At 41.0% G+C, this 18,155-nt stretch overlaps 1 protein-coding gene across 6 annotated transcripts in view; it reads left to right on the top strand.

Moving 5' to 3' along the window:
* Window positions 1-18,155, top strand: part of ZNF516 (zinc finger protein 516) — a 347,045-nt gene that overhangs the window by 119,400 nt on the left and 209,490 nt on the right. For 5 of the 6 annotated variants that reach the window (XM_030211770.1, XM_030211812.1, XM_030211788.1 and 2 more), the window contains exon 2: window positions 7,484-7,603. The gene's annotated coding sequence lies outside the window, so the exon portion shown is untranslated. Of the gene's footprint in view, window positions 1-6,363; window positions 6,417-7,483; window positions 7,604-18,155 lie in introns of those variants that run through there. The other variant, XM_030211804.1, reaches the window with a different exon arrangement.

Genomic DNA, 18,155 nt, shown 5'->3' with positions numbered 1-18,155 from the left:
ACAAGGAGCTGCAGTGGGAATCAAACTCGGTTCCCCAGGATTAAAGTCCACTGCACTAACCAGTTGGCTACTCCTCCACTCCATGTTTGTCTGTGTTCTATAATTTTATTCTTTATAATAGTTTCCACTATTTTGCCCGGCACTGAAGTCAGGCTTGCCAGTCTATAATTTCCTGAATCAACCCTAGAACCCTTTTTAAAAATCGGCATCCCATTGGCCACCCTCTAATTTTACAGTTTTATGTTGTTGTTGTTGTTTTACAGTTGTTGTTACTATGTACATTTATGTGCCAAGTGGAATGAGATTATCTTTAAACACTATAAAGTTACAGACTTTTTAGCATGACCACCCAACAATTTTTGCACGTTCAAAAATGTTTGCACTGTAAAACTACCATGATTTGGAAAAGAAAAAAAAAAGGAGATACCAGGTTAATCAAGTGTACAGTGCTGCGTATGTCTAGTAGTGCTATAGAAATGATAAGTAGTAGTAGTAGTGTTAATAATATCACACTTTTATCTGGGGAACAATGTTGGAGGCGTATCACAAGCTCCATCCAAAGCCGAAAACAATCATCAAACTCAAGGAAGCGCTGTACATGATCTGGGACAGCCTGCCACAGGAACCGATTGACAAGGTTGTTAAGAACTTCCCAAAGTGACTGAAGGCCTGTTCTAAAGCTAGGGGTGGACACTTTAAGCATTCACAATGACAGCGAAATTCTGACACATTGTTAATTGAATCCTTTGAATGACATTATTTTACTATGTTTTAAAGCTAGGTAATAGGGCTAAAATGTCATTAACATCAACATAGCTTAAGATAATTAAATGTTTAATAGTAATATGTTAGTATGATGACTAAATAAATACATAAAATTTCTCATTGAAATTGAAAGCAGTTGCTGAGAAAATGGCAGAAAACTCTAGGGGCTTACTTTTTGTGCCTCACCCTTTACTTGAAACACCAGTCAACCCTATAAATTTAGTTTGTGTACGCCCTGTGGGGGCTACTCTGACCCTCTAGTGAGAAGCCAGTTACTCAAAATGCTTTAAAACTTGTTTAATGTACTGAGGTTGATTTTTTGCTCTTCAGTTCTTAGGTTAATGTACACTATTTTGGGCACACACAATTTATTTTTAGGCAAGCTAATGACTGCACATCTCTACAGGATACCTCCTAAGGGATGGCACAGCCCTGCAGTATGTTGTGTTACAGGTTTAGGAATTTTAATAGCTGGTCAAAAGTCTTATAGCTATAGTTTATTTATTTGTAACATTTGTATCCCACATTTTCCCACCCATTAGCAGGCTCAATGTGGCTTACATTATACCGTAAAGGCGATCGCCAAGTCTGGTAGATGTTAAACAAATACAGTTTAAAATAAGGGTCAGGTAAGGTTAGAGTAAACAGGTACAAAAAGGGACAAGGAAATAAAGAAATATTTAATGCCCAATGCAATGTAAGGTATTGATGCATTGCAGAGTTGAGGCATTTAAGTAGGGCCAGTAGGATAGGCCTTGCAAAACAGATAGGTCTTTAATGATCGCCTGAAGTTTTGATAGTCGTGAATCGTTTTCACACTCTTTGGTAGTGCATTCCACATTTATGTATTTAAGTAAGAAAAATTTGATGCATATGTTGATTTGTATCTGAGTCCAATGCAGCTTGGATAGTGGAGGTTCAAATAGGTACGTGATGCTCTGGTTCTGTTTCTGGTCGGAAGATCTGTCAAGTCAATTATATATCCTGGGGGATCACCGTAGACAATCTTGTGAACCAAAGAGCAGATTTTGAAGGTAATGCGATCCTTGATTGGGAGCCAGTGTAATTTTAATCGGAGAGGTTTAGTGCTATCGAATCGTGGTTTATCGAATATCAGCCTGGCAGCTGTGTTTTGGGCTGTCTGGAGTTTCTTCATAAGCTGTGCTTTACATCCCGCATACAATCCATTGCAGTAATCTGCATGGCTCAGAACCATTGATTGTATTAAGTTACGGAAAATTTCCCTTGGGAAGTAAGGTCTTATACATTTAAGTTTTCACATAGAATGAAACAGCTTCTTTATAATGGAGTTAACTTGGCTCTCAAGTGTAAGATGGCTATCAATAATAACACTTAAGATTTTGAGGTTATCAGAAATAGGAAAGAATAAACAGGAGTGCTTAAGGTTGTGGGTTTATAATTATTGTATGGGGATGAGAGGATAAGACAATATGTTTTTTCGGTGTTTAGTTTTAGTTGAAATGAGTTAGCCCCAAGAATCCATGATGTTCAGACAACGCGTGATTTCATTGGAGATTTCATAAAGGTCATGTCTGAAGGGGATATAAATTGTAACATCGTCTGCATAAATGAACGAGTGAAGTCTTTGACTGGATAAGAATTTGGCCAAAGGGGACATCATTATATTGAAGAGTATGGTGATAATGGGGAACCGTGAGGTACTCCGCAATGTGCATTCCACGGTGATGAAATGTTTTGTTTTTCATTTAACTTGGTATGTTCTGGCGGTTAAGAAACCCTTGATCCAATTAAGTATATTACCTCCAATCCTGAGGTGTTCAAGTAAACCCAAACGTATACTGTGGTTTATCTTGTCGACTGCGCTCGACATGTTGAATTGGAGGAGGAATATACTTTTACCTATGGCAATTTCATGTTTGAATTTAGCTAGAAGAGTGACTAGTACAGTTTCCGTACTATGGAAGGGGCGGAATCCTGACTGTGATTCATGTACTAGTTACATTGGTACTGACATTTCACTTTTTGTTTTCATCATTGGCCTATAAAACACAAGTATTCACAGCAAGGTGTGTGCCCAATGGAATTATCCGTGTAGTCTCTCTTTCTCCACTATCACTTGTAGGTGCAGAGGAGGTGGTTGCTGCAACTGGGCACACATACTCACAGACTTCAGTTCAGGCCTCTGGCTTTCCATTGGTTCTTGACCCATGGAAGGATTTCCCACCAGGTCTTGATCTTTCAAATGAGCACACCTTTTTCTTCTTCTTCCGTACTGAAAAGTTATTTAGAGATACACAGAAGTTGTAGATTTTATGTTTTGTTGTTATGATTACATGACATTCATATCCCACACATATCTTCAAAGTTTAGTGTGGCTTACATAATAAAAAAAAACAACAACTGGGCAAATCCCAGGAATGTTACAAATCGGTAAGAGAATACCATCAATAATGAAATACATGCTTAATTTGCACTCAGATATTTTCTTTGACATGTTTATTTATTTATTTACCTGGAATGTGCAGTGTGTTAGTCACTGCTGCATATTCTGCAACAGAGCTTGCTTGCTGAGAGGCTGTTGGAATACAGTGTATTAGGTTTCAGGCACAGCTTAGCTTGGCTTTTGTGTACAATTTTGTGCACTGGTGTGGACGCCCTATTTTAAAACAATTTTTACGTACGAGTTAATTGTGCGCTCTTAACATCAGCGTACAGCTCCTTTAAATCCTATGGTAATGAAGATATTAGCTATTTAGCACAGATGCAGAAACATGCACAAAGACCAGAAGGCTGAGTGTAAGAGTTTCTAACACTTGGGCTCCAATACAAGATCTAAGGAGGAGCAAAAGGTTCTATGTTTAGCATTCATGATGATTTCATGCCTGTTCCTTCTTTTTCTGAAAAGCACACAGATCCTGTAACTTTCATTCTGGCTTTTTTTGTTTTTTTAAGAGGATGGGTGAAAGCTGCAGCGAGGGAGGTGTGGTGGAAGAAAGAGTAAAGTGCTGGACTGTTAACAAATATTTGGTTTAGCAAAAAATTGTATCCACACTTGTGCATGTGCTGGAATGATGTTCAGCGAGGAAGGGAGTAAGGTAGGCTGGCTCTTTAAAAAAAAAAAAAAATAAGGGAGATCTAGATATGATTATAGGACTTTATTAAGGAACATCAAGTGACTCAACATAGTTGCTGTGTTTCGGCACCCATGCGCCTTCCTCAGGAGTCTTGTGATGTTTCCAAGGTGTGAGAATAAATCAAAGGCAGTGGTTTCTTAGTTCTAGTATAAAAGACAAGAACTCAAAGCAAAAGTCACAGTCCAAATGGATGAAAATTATACTTCCAACAGACTACCGCAGCAGTCTAAATAAAGTTCTTGTCTTTTATACTAGAACTAAGAAACTACTGCCTTTGCTTTATATTCAGACCTTGGAACAATCACAAGACTCCTGAGGAAGGCGCATGGGCGCCGAAACATCAGCTATGTCGAGTCACTTGATGTTCCTTAGTAGAGTCCTGTAATCGTATATAGATCTCCCTTGGTTTTTTGAAACAGCCAGCCTACCCTACTCCCTTCCTCAATGGACTGCTCTTAGTAGGGATTGAGTGTTCCTCCACGTTTTGTGGTTTCTCTTCGCTGCTGGAATGATGTTCTTCTGCACATTACTTTTTTGCACACAGCCCATTTGCACAGTTTACTTACCACATTAACTTTTTTTTTTTTGTGGGGGGGGGGGGGGGTGCAGAACTAATAACCAATAACATTGGGTCTATAGCACAGATGTGTGCAGTTAACGAGAAAATTAACAGAGTTGTGTTCGTTGGGAACTTTTTGCGTGTGAATACCTTGTCTATGAAGCTTTTGGCATATGCACTGGACTATTGGTGAAAAGGCCAACTGAAGGCATTGTTCCTAGAACATGAGGGCTACTTTGGAGCTGTAGTGTGTGGAGGAGTGGCCTAGTGGTTAGAGCACCGGTCTTGCAATCGAGAGGTGACCGGTTCAAATCCTGCTGCTGCTCCTTGTGATCTTGGGCAAGTCACTTAACCCTCCATTGCCTCAGGTACAAACTTAGATTGTGAGCCCTCCTGGGACTGAGAAATGTCCAGAGTACCTGAATGTAACTCACCTTGAGCTACTACTGAAAAAGGTGTGAACAAAATCTAAATAAATAAATAATGTTCAGCTTTCTACATTGGCCCTTGCCTAGGTCAGATTCTAAAGATAGGAAGTTTGGCATGAACAGCGTCAGGCAAACAGCAACTAAGGGGAAATAATAGATTTTGTAAAATCCAATTGGAAGTTAAAACAATGAAAAACATTAAATCCTCTTTTCCCCATTTTTCACTCCGTCTTAAACACCTTGAAAACTTTTCTTGCAGAGCCCCTGCCATCTTTTGTAGCGCTAAGTTAATCTTGATGCAACTGCCCTTAATATTTTTATAAGACCCCCTTCCCCCATATACTGACATTGCATTGATAAGGCCAAGAATTACTGCAGGACCTACAGGCACTGCAAGTTCTAGTTCTGTTGCCTCTCTTTTTAAAGGGGGGGGGGGGGGCTGCAGAAACATGTGTCAAGAGAAAAACTGCCAGTTTCACTGTTGCACACACACCAAGATTTGGGGTTTATGTAGCCAGCACAGCAGAAAAAAAAATGGGTGAGCAACTTTCCTTCTAAAAAAGAGAACTGGGAGAGAATTACACCAGAAGAGGAGGCAGTCAAGCTGAAATATTATAGAAACTGGTCAGTGTTGATGCTTTTAAGGTGTCAGTTAAATCTTCCAGGATACTCCTCCGCCCCCCCTCCACTTGGAAGAGGAGATTGTTGTTGTCACTTCACACAAAGAAGGCCCCAAGTAAAGCATGTGCCTTTAAACATTTCGAGTGCTGGCTCTCCCACATCAGTGGTTACCTAGTGGGGTTTGCTGTGGTGTTGAAAGCAGCACAGTGAATCTTGTAGGTGAGGTTTTAGATCCCATGACAGTCGGTAGGGTGACTGAGAAACACCAAATCTCGGTGTGTGAAGCACTGAAATTGGGAGCAGCTTTTCTCTTGCCACCACGTGCTTCTGTGGCTGGCTTCCCGCGCCCTGGGTTTCAGAGGGCTCTGGGAGCTCACTTGCCCCCACCATAGCATATTCTTCTGGAGCAGGTGTTAAGTAGGGAACAAGAGAGGCAGAGCTAGAACAAGCGCTCCCGGTAGATCTGTGTCATCTGCACTCCTTTCCTCGTTCTCGATTTACAGTGTTGCAGAAGCAAAACCGTGCACGGTGCCTCAGTGTCCAATATTTATCCAGCTATGATTACAGACGAGCATAACGGGCACAACTTTTTTTTTTTTCCTTGCACGGTTGCATGTTTTTTTTTTCTAATAGAAGTGCAGTGTCTGAGGCCTTTGAAATAAACAAGCTTGTATGTATTGCACCGTGTCGTGCACAGGCTTTCAAACGCTTATCTGTTTCCTAGCAATGCATTGCACATCTGTTCAGATCGCTCGCACTAAGCAAATCAGAGAGGCAGAGGGAGAGACGGGGGATTTTGTATGTGCGGGGGAGGGGGGAGGAGGAGAAGAAAGCTCAGGTAACAGCAATCCAAGGCTGGGTATATCATCCCCCCTCCCTCCGATGTGAGAGCATCGCGGAAGTTGTGCACAGTGTAATAAGGAGAAGGTAGGATGAGAGGTAAACATGACTTTTCTTGTAAATCTTGTGCATTGTTTTTTTTTTTGGGGGGGGGGGGAGGGGGAATGCTGATTCTTAGATACAGTAATAAAGCCACACATGCATACGTGGAAAATGGAAATCCAGCGTTTTCATCTGCAGTTTGCAGACACCAACCATGAGCCCCGCACATGTTTTCACAGCCTTGTTTTTAATCTAGTCTCCTCGGATACCGTAGCCTTGGTCCATTTGATTCTGTGGCCAACACAGCCGAGGGTGAGGTGGCGAGTGAGCACATTATCGTCGGGGGACGGCACTTGAAGATTCCGTCTGGGTTCCGATACATGGATCTGCAGCGCCGGCCATCCGACCCGAATCCCTTGCCATGGGTCATGCGCGCTCTCGCGGAGCCCTGGTACAGCAGCGGCAGCGCCGTTAGCATAGTTCTTGGGGGGGGGGGGGGGGGGAGGGTAAAGGTACTGGCGAGGTGGAAGTCGTGCGACAAAAAAAAGCCACCTATCTATGATCTACCCTTTGCAAGAGGAGGCTAAAAGCCTGTACAGGAGCTTAGGTGCATTTTGGGTATCATAGATCATGTATGTTCATGACAGTTTTAATTCTTTTTATTCTGAAGTTTTGCAGCTTGATCATTGTGCCATCTTAAAAACAGCCCAACCCCACCCAATAGAATAAACCGAACTGGTTTTACAGTTCAAACAGTTTTTTTTTTCAGGTTCATTTTGGCCTTTCACGGGCTTGCTGTGTCTAGAAACTTTGTAATTACAGAAGTCGGCCAGATTGTGTTTTGGAACTGGGCAACTCTTGCTTTAAGACTTTTTTTTTTGTACTTTAAGGACTCAAACTATCTCTGCCCAGTATATCAAACAGAACTGGTGCTACACTTGAAAAAGTACTACTACTACTATTTAGCATTTCTATAGCTCTGCACAAACATAGAAGAAAGACAGTCCCTGCTCAAAGATTATCATTGTTGAGACAGGAGATGGGGTGGAGAGGGTTATTGGTAAAACACAGCTTTTATATTGCCTGTGCTATTTTTTTTGTGTTTTTTAAAGGAATAGCTGATGGAGGATTGAAGGACGCTGTGCTTCCAGCCTAGAAGGCGCACTCTTTTCAGAGTGGAAGGTGTTGCGCTACGCAGTTTTATGGCTTCTTCGTGTTGCAATGCATCACAGGTATGTAAGAAAAAAAGACAGGACGAGTTAATTTAACGCATTTCACTGATTATGTGGGAAAGCGCGGGGAACAAATGAAATAATAATAATACACTTTCAGGCAGTCCATAGAGACATGCGTGACTCGTTCATGTTAGCTAGGTCACATTAGGACCATAGGATGTGTTGATAACTGTGCCTGGTTAGCTGAAAATACTTGCCTTTTGTATGGGGTTCTGGAAAATTAGTCCAAAAACAATGCTTGAACATCTTTAGTCTGCAAAATCCCTGGGCATACCTGGCCAGATTATCTGGAAATATAGAACCCATGACTCCATGCTAAAAAAAAAAGAAAATTAAGGCCATTGTTAAAGGGGTAGAAATTGGGGAGGGTGCCCCAATACCTCCTTTACCTTCAGGTATGCTTGGGGCCTTCTGCATAGGGTTGCTCTCTTCATATGAAAAGGACCACCCTAATTTAGTCTTGGGTTACCCTATCATCACATGTATGGATTTCTGGTTCCGATTGTCCCATGGAGCTTCTCAGAACTATAAGTCTATGTGTGCAGCAGAGTAAAATCAGGATTGGATTATGACATAAGAGTCAGATACGGACCTAAGGCAATTTCCCTCATTGCATCTCCTAATAATGTATGCCCTGGACTCTGGGGATGTTAGGTTTTGTGGTGCATGCCATTTAACTCAGGATCTAAATATAACTTTAACTTTTCATCCAAGACTTCAGCAGTGCTACTTGATGGTTATCACTTATCCCATCAAGAATTAAGCACCATCATCTTTACTGGATGGATTTTTATTTTATTTAATTTTGTTGCATTTGTATCCCACATTTTCCCACCTATTTGCGGGCTCAGTGTGGCTCTTTTGTTCAACAAGATTCTTAATTTTTCTTTAACATTAATATTGTACTTCTTTGTTGGCTCACAATTAATTCATCCGACATGAATCATGTTTCACAGTTTTGCTTTATCAAGGATGTACCCCCTTTTGCTAAGCTCTTTTTGAATAAAAGAGATAAAATTGTATTTAAAAGACCATTGAAGATGATAGTGCTTAACTCTTGATGGGATTAGTGGTAACCATCGAGTTTCACTGCTGAGGTGTTTATTTATTTATTTATTTGCTGCATTTGTATCCCACATTTTCCCACCTCTTTGCAGGCTCAATGTGGCTTACATTATGCCGCAATGGCAATCACCATTAACGGAATGAGAAGAACAGAGTATTATTACAATTAAGGTACATAAGATATCAAGAAAATTAGAAGTAAAGAAATAATATCAGATATGTAAGATGTAGGATAAAGTATAGTGTTGAATAATAACAATATGATTAAAGTATCCAAATTAAGGAATTCATTGTTGATTAGTTCTAATATAGATTTGATGGCAAGTCTTTTATGAAGGATTCTTTTTATAAGTCTCGTTGAATAAGTTAGTTGAATAAGTTGTTGGGTGAGATGTTAATTATTTTTAGATCCCATATTGAAATTTTGGCATTGATGCTACTGGAGAGCAGTCATTTTGCCATAGAATAAGGAGCATTTCATTTAGCAACATTTAAAATTTTATGGATTGATTTAACAGTGTATCAAGGCCTAACTCCATCATAATTAATCTAGTCCTCCCTCGTTATACTAAACCAGAAACTAGGGACCAGTTTTCTTTTCCAGAGTTTTTCTTCCTCCCCCCTACCTGCCTATATTTAGGAGAAAACTTTTATTGGCTACCACTGCAACTCAAAAATGAAATCTGAGTCCTGTCAGAAGAATTTAAAGTATAAATAAATCTCAAGAAAATCTGATAATGTTTTTTTAGGCCTGATCTATTCTCAAATGTGTTGACTTACTGTGCTAAATAGTGCCTCTTCAGAAGGTAATGTTTAACAGAATGTTTTTATGGCTCACTGCACATAATTATCTGTGGATGTTGGTGCAGCGCTTTCAGGTTTTTCTGAGCTGTTGATACACTATTAACATTTTTTTTTCAAATAAACATCTTACAGAAAACTGTGCTAGAGGATGCAGAGATGGAGAAGGACTAATTGCAGTCTACATGCATTTTTGCTTTTTAAACAATATCATTGCCACTGCTTAGTTTGCTTTATGGCTTTCCAGATATACTATATTTGCCAGACAAAACCTAGGTTAAAGAAACGTGCCTTTCTATAAGCAGATTGCAGGTTACTGATCATTGGCTAGGCTCAGTTTTCAGCTGTGAAATCATTACCCTTGGAACAGAACAGAGGGGAGGAATAGAGCAGGATTTTGTTTTGCAGCCCCTTAAGTAAATTACTTGATAATTCATGGAGTCTTGCTATCAAACCAAAGTGATTGGTTTAATTTTTAATAACGTCAGAAAAAAAAAACATCCTTCCACCCCAAACTGTAACTGGAAAGTCTTATGTCACACTCTGTCTACACTGTCAAGATATAATCTGGGCAAGATATTTTTTTTTCAACTTTGCTCCCAAAATTGAACAAGTGGCCTAAGTAGTTAGAGCAGTGGGCTAGGACCCAGGGAAAAGGAAGATTGAATTCCTTCTGGCACTGATGTTCCCTGTGAACTTCTGCCAGTCACTTCACTCTTTTATTGTCTGAGGTACAAAAACTTAGGGGTTGGGGAAATGTCTTTTTTGTGACAGACTGTAACTCGAGTTGATGTTTTGAAAGGTGAATAATCTAAAATCCGAACCCAAGAGGTGGGTTTGAGGAGCTCCACATTGAACATTCAGCAAGCATATTTATGTAGACTTTGTCCAAGAATTGGGATAATATGCTTGTTTTGGTTACTCCCAGCACTGAGTCTATTTGCCACCCTTGATTGCCAGCATCAGGAATATGTGACTAAAAATACACAGTAACACAATAAATAACAGTTAAAGATCTATACGGTCCATCCAGTCTGCCTAACAAGACTGGATGAACTGTGTGGGTCTTTATCTACCGTCATTTACTGTGTTACTGTGTATTAGTAGTATGTAATGTATTGGCTGTATCTTGATTTGTACTGTTGTGTGAGCAGTACTGGCTTCTGTTTTACAGAGTGCTGAATTTCTTCACTGTAATGTCTTTGTGATGTAAAATATATTTTTTAAAAACAAATGTTTCCTTTTATCCTATTAGTCTAGTCTAGTAACATAAGAATAGCCATAGTGGGTCAGACCGATGGTCTATCTAGCCCAGTAGCCAGCTTCCAACAGTGACCAATCCAGGTCACAAGTACCTGGCACAAACTTAATTAGTAGCAATGTTCCATACTACCAATCCCGGGGCAAGTATCTCAATAACAGAATATGGAATTTTTCTCCAGGAAGTTGTTCAAAACTTTTTAAAATCCAGATACGCTAACTGCTATTACCACATCCGCTGGCAATGAATTCCAGAGATTAACTATTTTAGTGAAAAAATATTTCCGCCTATTTGTTTTAAAAGTATTACCATGTAATTTCATTGAGTGTCCCCTGGTCTTTGTACTTTTTGAAAGCGTGAACAGTCGATTCACTTTTCCCCGTTCTACACCACTCAGGATTTGTCTAATATAATACTTTTTGAGTAAAAAGTTATCAATAGAAATCAAACAAAATAAAACATGGAAAAGAAAATAAGATGATACCTTTTTTATTGGACATAACTTAATACATTTCTTGATTAGCTTTTGAAGGTTGCCCTTCTTCGTCAGATCGGAAATAAGCAAATGTGGTGGCAGATAGTATATATAAGAGAAACATCAAAGCATTACTTTGATGTTTCTCTTATATATACTGTCTGCTAACACATTTGCTTATTTCCGATCTGAGGAAGAAGGGCAACCTTCGAAAGCTAATCAAGAAATGTATTAAGTTATGTCCAATAAAAAAGGTATCATCTTATTTTCTTTTCCATGTTTTATTTTGTTTGATTTCTATTGATAACCTTTAAGAGTGGACTAACACGGCTACCACACCTCTCTACTTGAGTAAAAAGTAAAAGTACCATAACTACATGAACAACTATTGTTAACGTTTTTATCTCAATAACTTTATTGCTCTACAATGCAATCCACTTTGCTTTTAGCATTAGTATTTAGAATGAGTTGTGTGCCCCTACTAGAAGATGGAAGTAGAGAAACTGAACTCTTCAGCTGACGTCATCAGTATAAGAGCAAGTGCAGCGTGGAATTCTGTAGTGTCTCTCTATCTCCAGCAAGTGATGCAGGGTGGACTGGTGCAGCAGGTTTTCCTTGGGTAGACACAACTCCCTGGGGTGCAGTCCTATGGCTTGTGTAGCTCTTGGGGTTTGTTCCACAGTTCTTACCTCAGTTTAGCTCAGAGGGTCTCACCCTCCATAGCCCCAAGCTTTATCCCACAGGCTCTTGCCAGGCGAGGCTTGCTGACAGAGGTCCCTGAGGGGCCCCTGCCAGCAGGAGGTGAGGTTCTATCTTTTCCCACTTCCCCTGCCCAGCACACCCCTGCAGAGATACAATTTGGAAAAAGGAGAGAGATTGTCACAGGTTTTATTCTCTCAATTTGTGGCTGGGAAAATAAGTTAGGTAGTTGGAAAAAAAAGGCAGATAACTTAACTCTGCAGACTGCAGCCAATGGGATTTGTGCAGCTTGAGGTTTGAGGCAGCATACATGGAGTCTTCCTTGGGTAGGGTGAGTAGAAGGTCATGGCCCAGTTTAGGGGGGAGGGTGCAGTTTTATCCCATGTTGGAGATGCTGGGTGAGAGGAGGTATAGGACCTGCAGGAGCTGGTGGCTCAATAGTACCACCTGGAGAGGGATCACCACAGTACCATGCCTTCTCCCCCCCCCCCACCCCTAGCCTGAAGTTGCTGGCACAGATCTCCTGATTTTGGCAGGAATGATGGACATTTTGCAGCTGGCCCACTAAAGTACACTGTTGATTGACGACCATTTGGACCACATGGTGGGGGTGAGGGGTGGAGGGACTCTGTTCCTACCCAAATGAGACTGCAGTGTTCAGGTCTTGGGACCACTCTTGATCCAGGCCATTTCAGACTGCGTCCAACAGGCTGTGCCAGGGTGGCCATTTCTCTGGTAAAAGGTGAACCACATGATTCAGGGCCCTGGTCTATAGTTCTAAGCAACCCCAGTGGCAGAATGTGAATTTGAATGGTGACAGAACCCTGTTCCTGCATACCTTACCTCGGGAAAAGGTAGAGCTGGATCAGTAAGAAATTGAGGGTTCATGGGGAGGGAGGTCTCCCTGAGTATGGTGGACCTTTCACTGGAATCCATGGCTGAAATTCACTGCTTGGTTTTAGCCAGAACCGAAATTGTCATCTCAGTTTCCCCTCTTCCCACCTGCATAAAGTCAGTCCTCCTGGGCCGCTCCCCTGACCACAAACTCTGCTCTCCCACCTGTAGGCCCTCCCTATGCCTACTTTTGAAACCCTGGTGGTCTAGTGGCCTTTTCGGGGCAGGAGTGATCCCCAGTTGCTCCTGCCCCCAGTGGCTTCTCAGTCAGAATGGCTGCCACGACTTCTGGAAGAGGCCACTGTACCATCAGGGCTTCGAAGGTATGCCCAGGGAGGGCAGCATAGAGTATTCATGGAGGCAGGGACTTTTGGTTTCAGACGAAAATGCACTTGCACTTTTGGCCAAAAGCAAAGCATGGCCCTATCCAGATTGCAGGCTGGTGGTTTGCTTGTTCAGGAAAGAGGAGCCATGTCACCTGATTGATTAGGTGATGTCTGCCTTAGGCACTGCAGCATCGGCTCAGGTAGACTCCTTTGGGGATCCCATCCTAGAAGGTATTTGGAAGTCACCTAAGGCTTTTCTACTTCATTGGGCTCCAGTCCAACTGATCTTGGCCTAGTAGGAGGCACAGGAGGCATGAAGGTCTTGGGCTGGTTCTGTTCGCTTCTGCATGAGAAGCTAGACAAATTGTTGTGTTTCCAGTCACTGCTGTGACCAAGAAGACCATTATCCCAGTTGAGGCTCTGCATTGAAGGATGGCCATGATAGGCATTTGCCTCCTTGGCAGTGTGGGTACAAGCCTCCATGTGCAGGGGCTATGTGGCCCACCCTTTTTTGAGGAGGGCCCAGATGTGGCCTAGTTTTCAGCGCCCTGGTGAGACCGCCATTCAAGCCCTTGAATTGCGCATACTTGAAGGACTTCTCTTCACTATAAAGGTGGTTTTTCTTGTTGCTATTTGTTGGGCCAGGCAAGTATCTGAGTTGCAAACTCTGTCCTTTAGACATCCTAATTTGTAGGACTGTGGAGTTGAAGTCCATAAAAATGTACAGACTAACTCCAGCTTCAAAATTAAAAAAAAAAGAAAAAGCAAGCATTATAATATATAGTAAATTAATATCTTTTTCCTGGATCTAAAGTATGGGTAAATATAAGTTTTATATTTACAAGTACTTTAGATTCAGAACAAAAAAAAATATCAGTTGGAGTTGGACAGTAGAAAAATATAAGAGTTGTAGTTGAAGGTTTGGGTGTACCGACTCCACAGCCCTGTTATTTTGGCCTTTAAGGAAAAGACTGCTTCCCTTTGGATGGTTCCATTGTTTGCCAAGACCAGTCAGATGATGTTGCTCCCAGCTTTTTTGGATGGGGAGATTTGGAGACTGTGTGGAAACTCCATAAGTTTGATGTCTACAGGGTTCAGTTGCAGTACCTAGATGTTAGAGACTGCTTTTGGAAGTCCAATAGAGGTGGTTGCATCTAAGTTTTCTACAGCATGGTGGATTAAGGTGGCATACATTCTTTGGAAAGCTGTTCCATTTGGGCTGCACGTGCATTCCAGATGAGGATAGGCAACCTCCTTGGCAGCAACTTGGTCATGTTGCATTCCTTTGTGATGCATTACAAGATTAATGTTTTGGCCAGGGGTGACGTGGTCTTTGGCAGAGCTGTGATTCAGGGGTTGTTGTCTTCTCTGGCCCAGTATGGCATTGGTCTAGTCTGGTTTAGCAGGATGAAATGGAAGGTGAAATTTATTCACACCTATTAATTTCCTTTCCTTGAGTCCTGCTAACCTAGTGGAGGGCTCACTTTAGAAGACTGGCTTTGGGAAATGTCTTTGGGGTTTACATTTACTTAGTAACATAGGTGCTCATTTGTGAATCTTATGGATGCCTCAAGGCTGAAATGGATGTCCATATGCTTGGAATGTCCAAATCCCAATTTTGCAAAGACAGAAGAGGGATTTCCAAATAGCAAGGGGCCATCTTTAGGACAGGACTAGGGAGGGCCTGAAATCTGGACATCCAACAGCGATTACCGAAGGGGAAGAAGCATTTATGTCTAAAAAGAAGGAAGTCCTTATTCACACCTGTTTCAGGAGCGTCCAGGTTACGGGCAAGTGCTCTGATTGAGCAGCTGTCCACTGGAGGTATTAAGGAACCACACTTTAGTCCCCCAGTGGTTGCTGTCTTCCTCCCTCTCCTCTGAAAGTGAAACTGGAAGGGGATACCAATGATAGCGTCAGGTATTATGGGCATTCTTAACAAAACCAGGAAGCAGTTCTGAGGAATAGCCTAGTGGTTAGTGCAGTGGACTGTAAACCAAGGGACCCAGGCTCAAATCCCACTTTAACTGTTTTTTGTTTTTTAAATTGTGAGTCCTCCAGGAACAGAAAAATACCTACTGTACCTACATATATAAGCCACCTGCAAGACTGAGGGCTATTGAAGTGGTGTACATTCAAGTACAGTAGGTATGTTGCTGTTCCTGGAGGGCTCACAATTACAAAAACAGAGAGTTAAAGTAGGATTTGAACCTTGGTCCCTTGGTTTATAGTCCACTACATAGACGTCTGTGTGGCCATTTTCTAAGAATACTGCTGTACTGATGTCCACGTCCCTTGTTTTCTCCTATACAAAATTTGGACATTTCAGTTTGTAAAATGGATGTTATTGCTGGACATTTCCAGCTCATGGACGTCCATCTCATTTATTTTTGAACAGGCTATATCCTGTTTGAAAATACATGTGAGATAGGCATCCATTTGGGATGTTTTGCCTTGGACATCCTTTTGAAAATACCCCTCCTAGTAATGTAGTAGAAGACAGCAAATAAAAACTTGTATGGTCTATCTCCAGTCTGCCTAACAAGATAAACTCATAGGATATGGTATGATGCGATATTGCATATGCTACTTGATCTTGATTTCTCTTGATTTAACTGTAGAAGTCTGCCTGGCAGTGACTTTATTTCCCAATTACTGGAGTTGCCATCTAAGCACCTCCAATTTGTTTGGTTAAGTTTGTCTGAGTAATGTAATACGTATTCGGAAATATTTTACTTTGTAATCTTTCCAAGTATTAGTACAAGCACTAATTCTGTCAAAGCTTGACTGTTGTAATATTATATACTTGGGTTGTTCGAAGTATTTACTGAAAGAACCATCCAAAACACTGCAATTTTGTCTTATCTGTGGCTTACGCAAATTTGATAGAGTATCTCCATCTTATGAAAAACTCCACTGGTTGCCAATGGAGGCAAGAGTCCTTTTTAAGCTTCAGTGTTTTGTTCATAAGATACTACAAGGAGTGACTCCTAGCTGTATGTATCCCGTGTTGAATATATTGACGTCCAGTTGAGGAACTCAAAATAATCTGAATTTATCATTCCCTTCTTATAGGTGCTCACGTTCCAAGAAATATTTTTCAGCTCTGTTCTCATATCAAGCCTCTCAAATTTGGAATTCTCTGCCATTTCTGGTGAAATCTAAGTTACATTGCTTATCTTTTCACAAAGTTATAAAGATGAATCTGTTTAGAAAATATGTGCTTTCTAATTAATTGTTGATGCTATGTTTTTCTTTATATTAATTCAACTATTATATTGTGTACTCCCAGTTTTGTAGACTGTTTTTATTTTAAATTGTAATCCACTCCAAACCTATTTTTAGGTGTTGAGGGAATATAACATTAACATCTCCATAGAGGATTCCTTTGTGTTTATCCCACACATTTTTGAATTCCATTACCGTTTTCATGCACCACCTCCTGCAGGAGGTCATTCCAGGTATCTACCACCCTCTCCATGAAAATGTACTTCCTGATGTTATTCCTGAGTCGGCCTCACTGTAGCCTCAGTTCATTTCCTCTAGTTCTGTTCCCTTCACATCTGTGGAAAAGATTTGTTTGTATATTAATACATTTCAAATGTTTGAATGAGTATACATCTTCAGGTAATCAAGTCTCTTCTCATACATCTTGTGGTGCAAACCCCATACCATTTTTGTTGCTTTTTTTTTTTTTTTTTTTAATCACTTCGTCTTTTTACATGATAAGCAAGATACAGCTTCTAAGCAATACTCCAGGTGGGGCTTCACCAGTGACTTGTACAGGGGCATCAACACCTCCTTTCTGTATGCAGCCTAGCATGCTTCTGGCCATGGCCACTGCATTGTCACATTGGTTTGCCACCTTGAGATACTGGGCTAGATGGACTACTGGTCTGATCCAGTATGGCTATTCTTATGTTCTTATCCCTCAGGTACCATGACCTCAAGGTCCCTCTCCTGAGCTCTGTTTATCAGTCTCTCACCTCTTATCTCATATGTCTCCTTTGGATTTTTGCACTCCATGTGCATCACTTTGCAGGTCTTCACATTAAATTTTAACTGCCAGACCTTAGACCATTCTTCTGATTTTTGGAGATCTTTTCTCATGGTTCCTACTCCCTCCGGGGTGTTCACTCTGTTGGTGATTTTTGTGTAATCTGCAAAAAGGCAAACTTTTCCTTCTAACCCCTCAGCATTGTCTTTTACAAATATATTAAACAGAATTGGCCCCAGTACTGATCCCTGAGACTCTACTACTCACCTTTGTTTTCTCTGAGCGAATTCCATTTGCTACCACCGTTTGTCGGTCAACTAGTTTCCAATCCAGTTCATCACTTTGGGTCATAAATTCATCCCTCTCAGCTTATTCATGAGTCTTCTGTGAGATTGTAAGCTCTATTGAGCAGGGACTGTCTCTCTGTGTCAGGTGTTCAGCGCTGCGTGCGTCTGGTAGCACTATATAAATGCTAATAATAATAATAATCTATTGCATATCCTTTATCCAGTTCTTTGGTTGTCCATGCTGCCTTGCATCCTGCAACCTGTTGGATTCTAGAAAGTTAACTTATCTTTTCCTTCAGCAGCAGCTCCATTATATTTCCTACCACTGATGTGAGGCTTACCAGCTTGTAGTTTTCCGCTTCTTCCCTGTCTCCACTTTTATGAAGAGGGATCACATCCACTCATCTCCAATCCCGCGGAACCTCTCCCATCTCTAAAGATCTATGAAGTAAATCTTTTTAAGAGGTCCCACAAGGATTTCTCTTGAGCTCCCTCAGTATTCTGGGATATCCCATCCAGCTCCATAGTTTTGTTCAGTTTCAGATTTTCAGGTTGTTTATAAATAGTTTCTTCCATGAACAGTGCAATATCCATTCAATTCCCAGATATACCCTTGGCAGCTGACTGCGGTCCTTCTCCAGGGTTTTCCTCCATGAAAACCAAAGAGAAGTATTTGTTTAACATGTTCGCTTTATCCTCATCATTCTCCACATAGCTGTTCTCAGCATATTTCAGTCTTACAGT

Source organism: Microcaecilia unicolor, chromosome 1 (assembly GCF_901765095.1).
Source record: "Microcaecilia unicolor chromosome 1, aMicUni1.1, whole genome shotgun sequence".
Taxonomy (NCBI): domain Eukaryota; kingdom Metazoa; phylum Chordata; class Amphibia; order Gymnophiona; family Siphonopidae; genus Microcaecilia; species Microcaecilia unicolor.
Note: the sequence above shows the minus strand (reverse complement) of the source record. Positions and strands in the feature narration are given on the sequence as shown.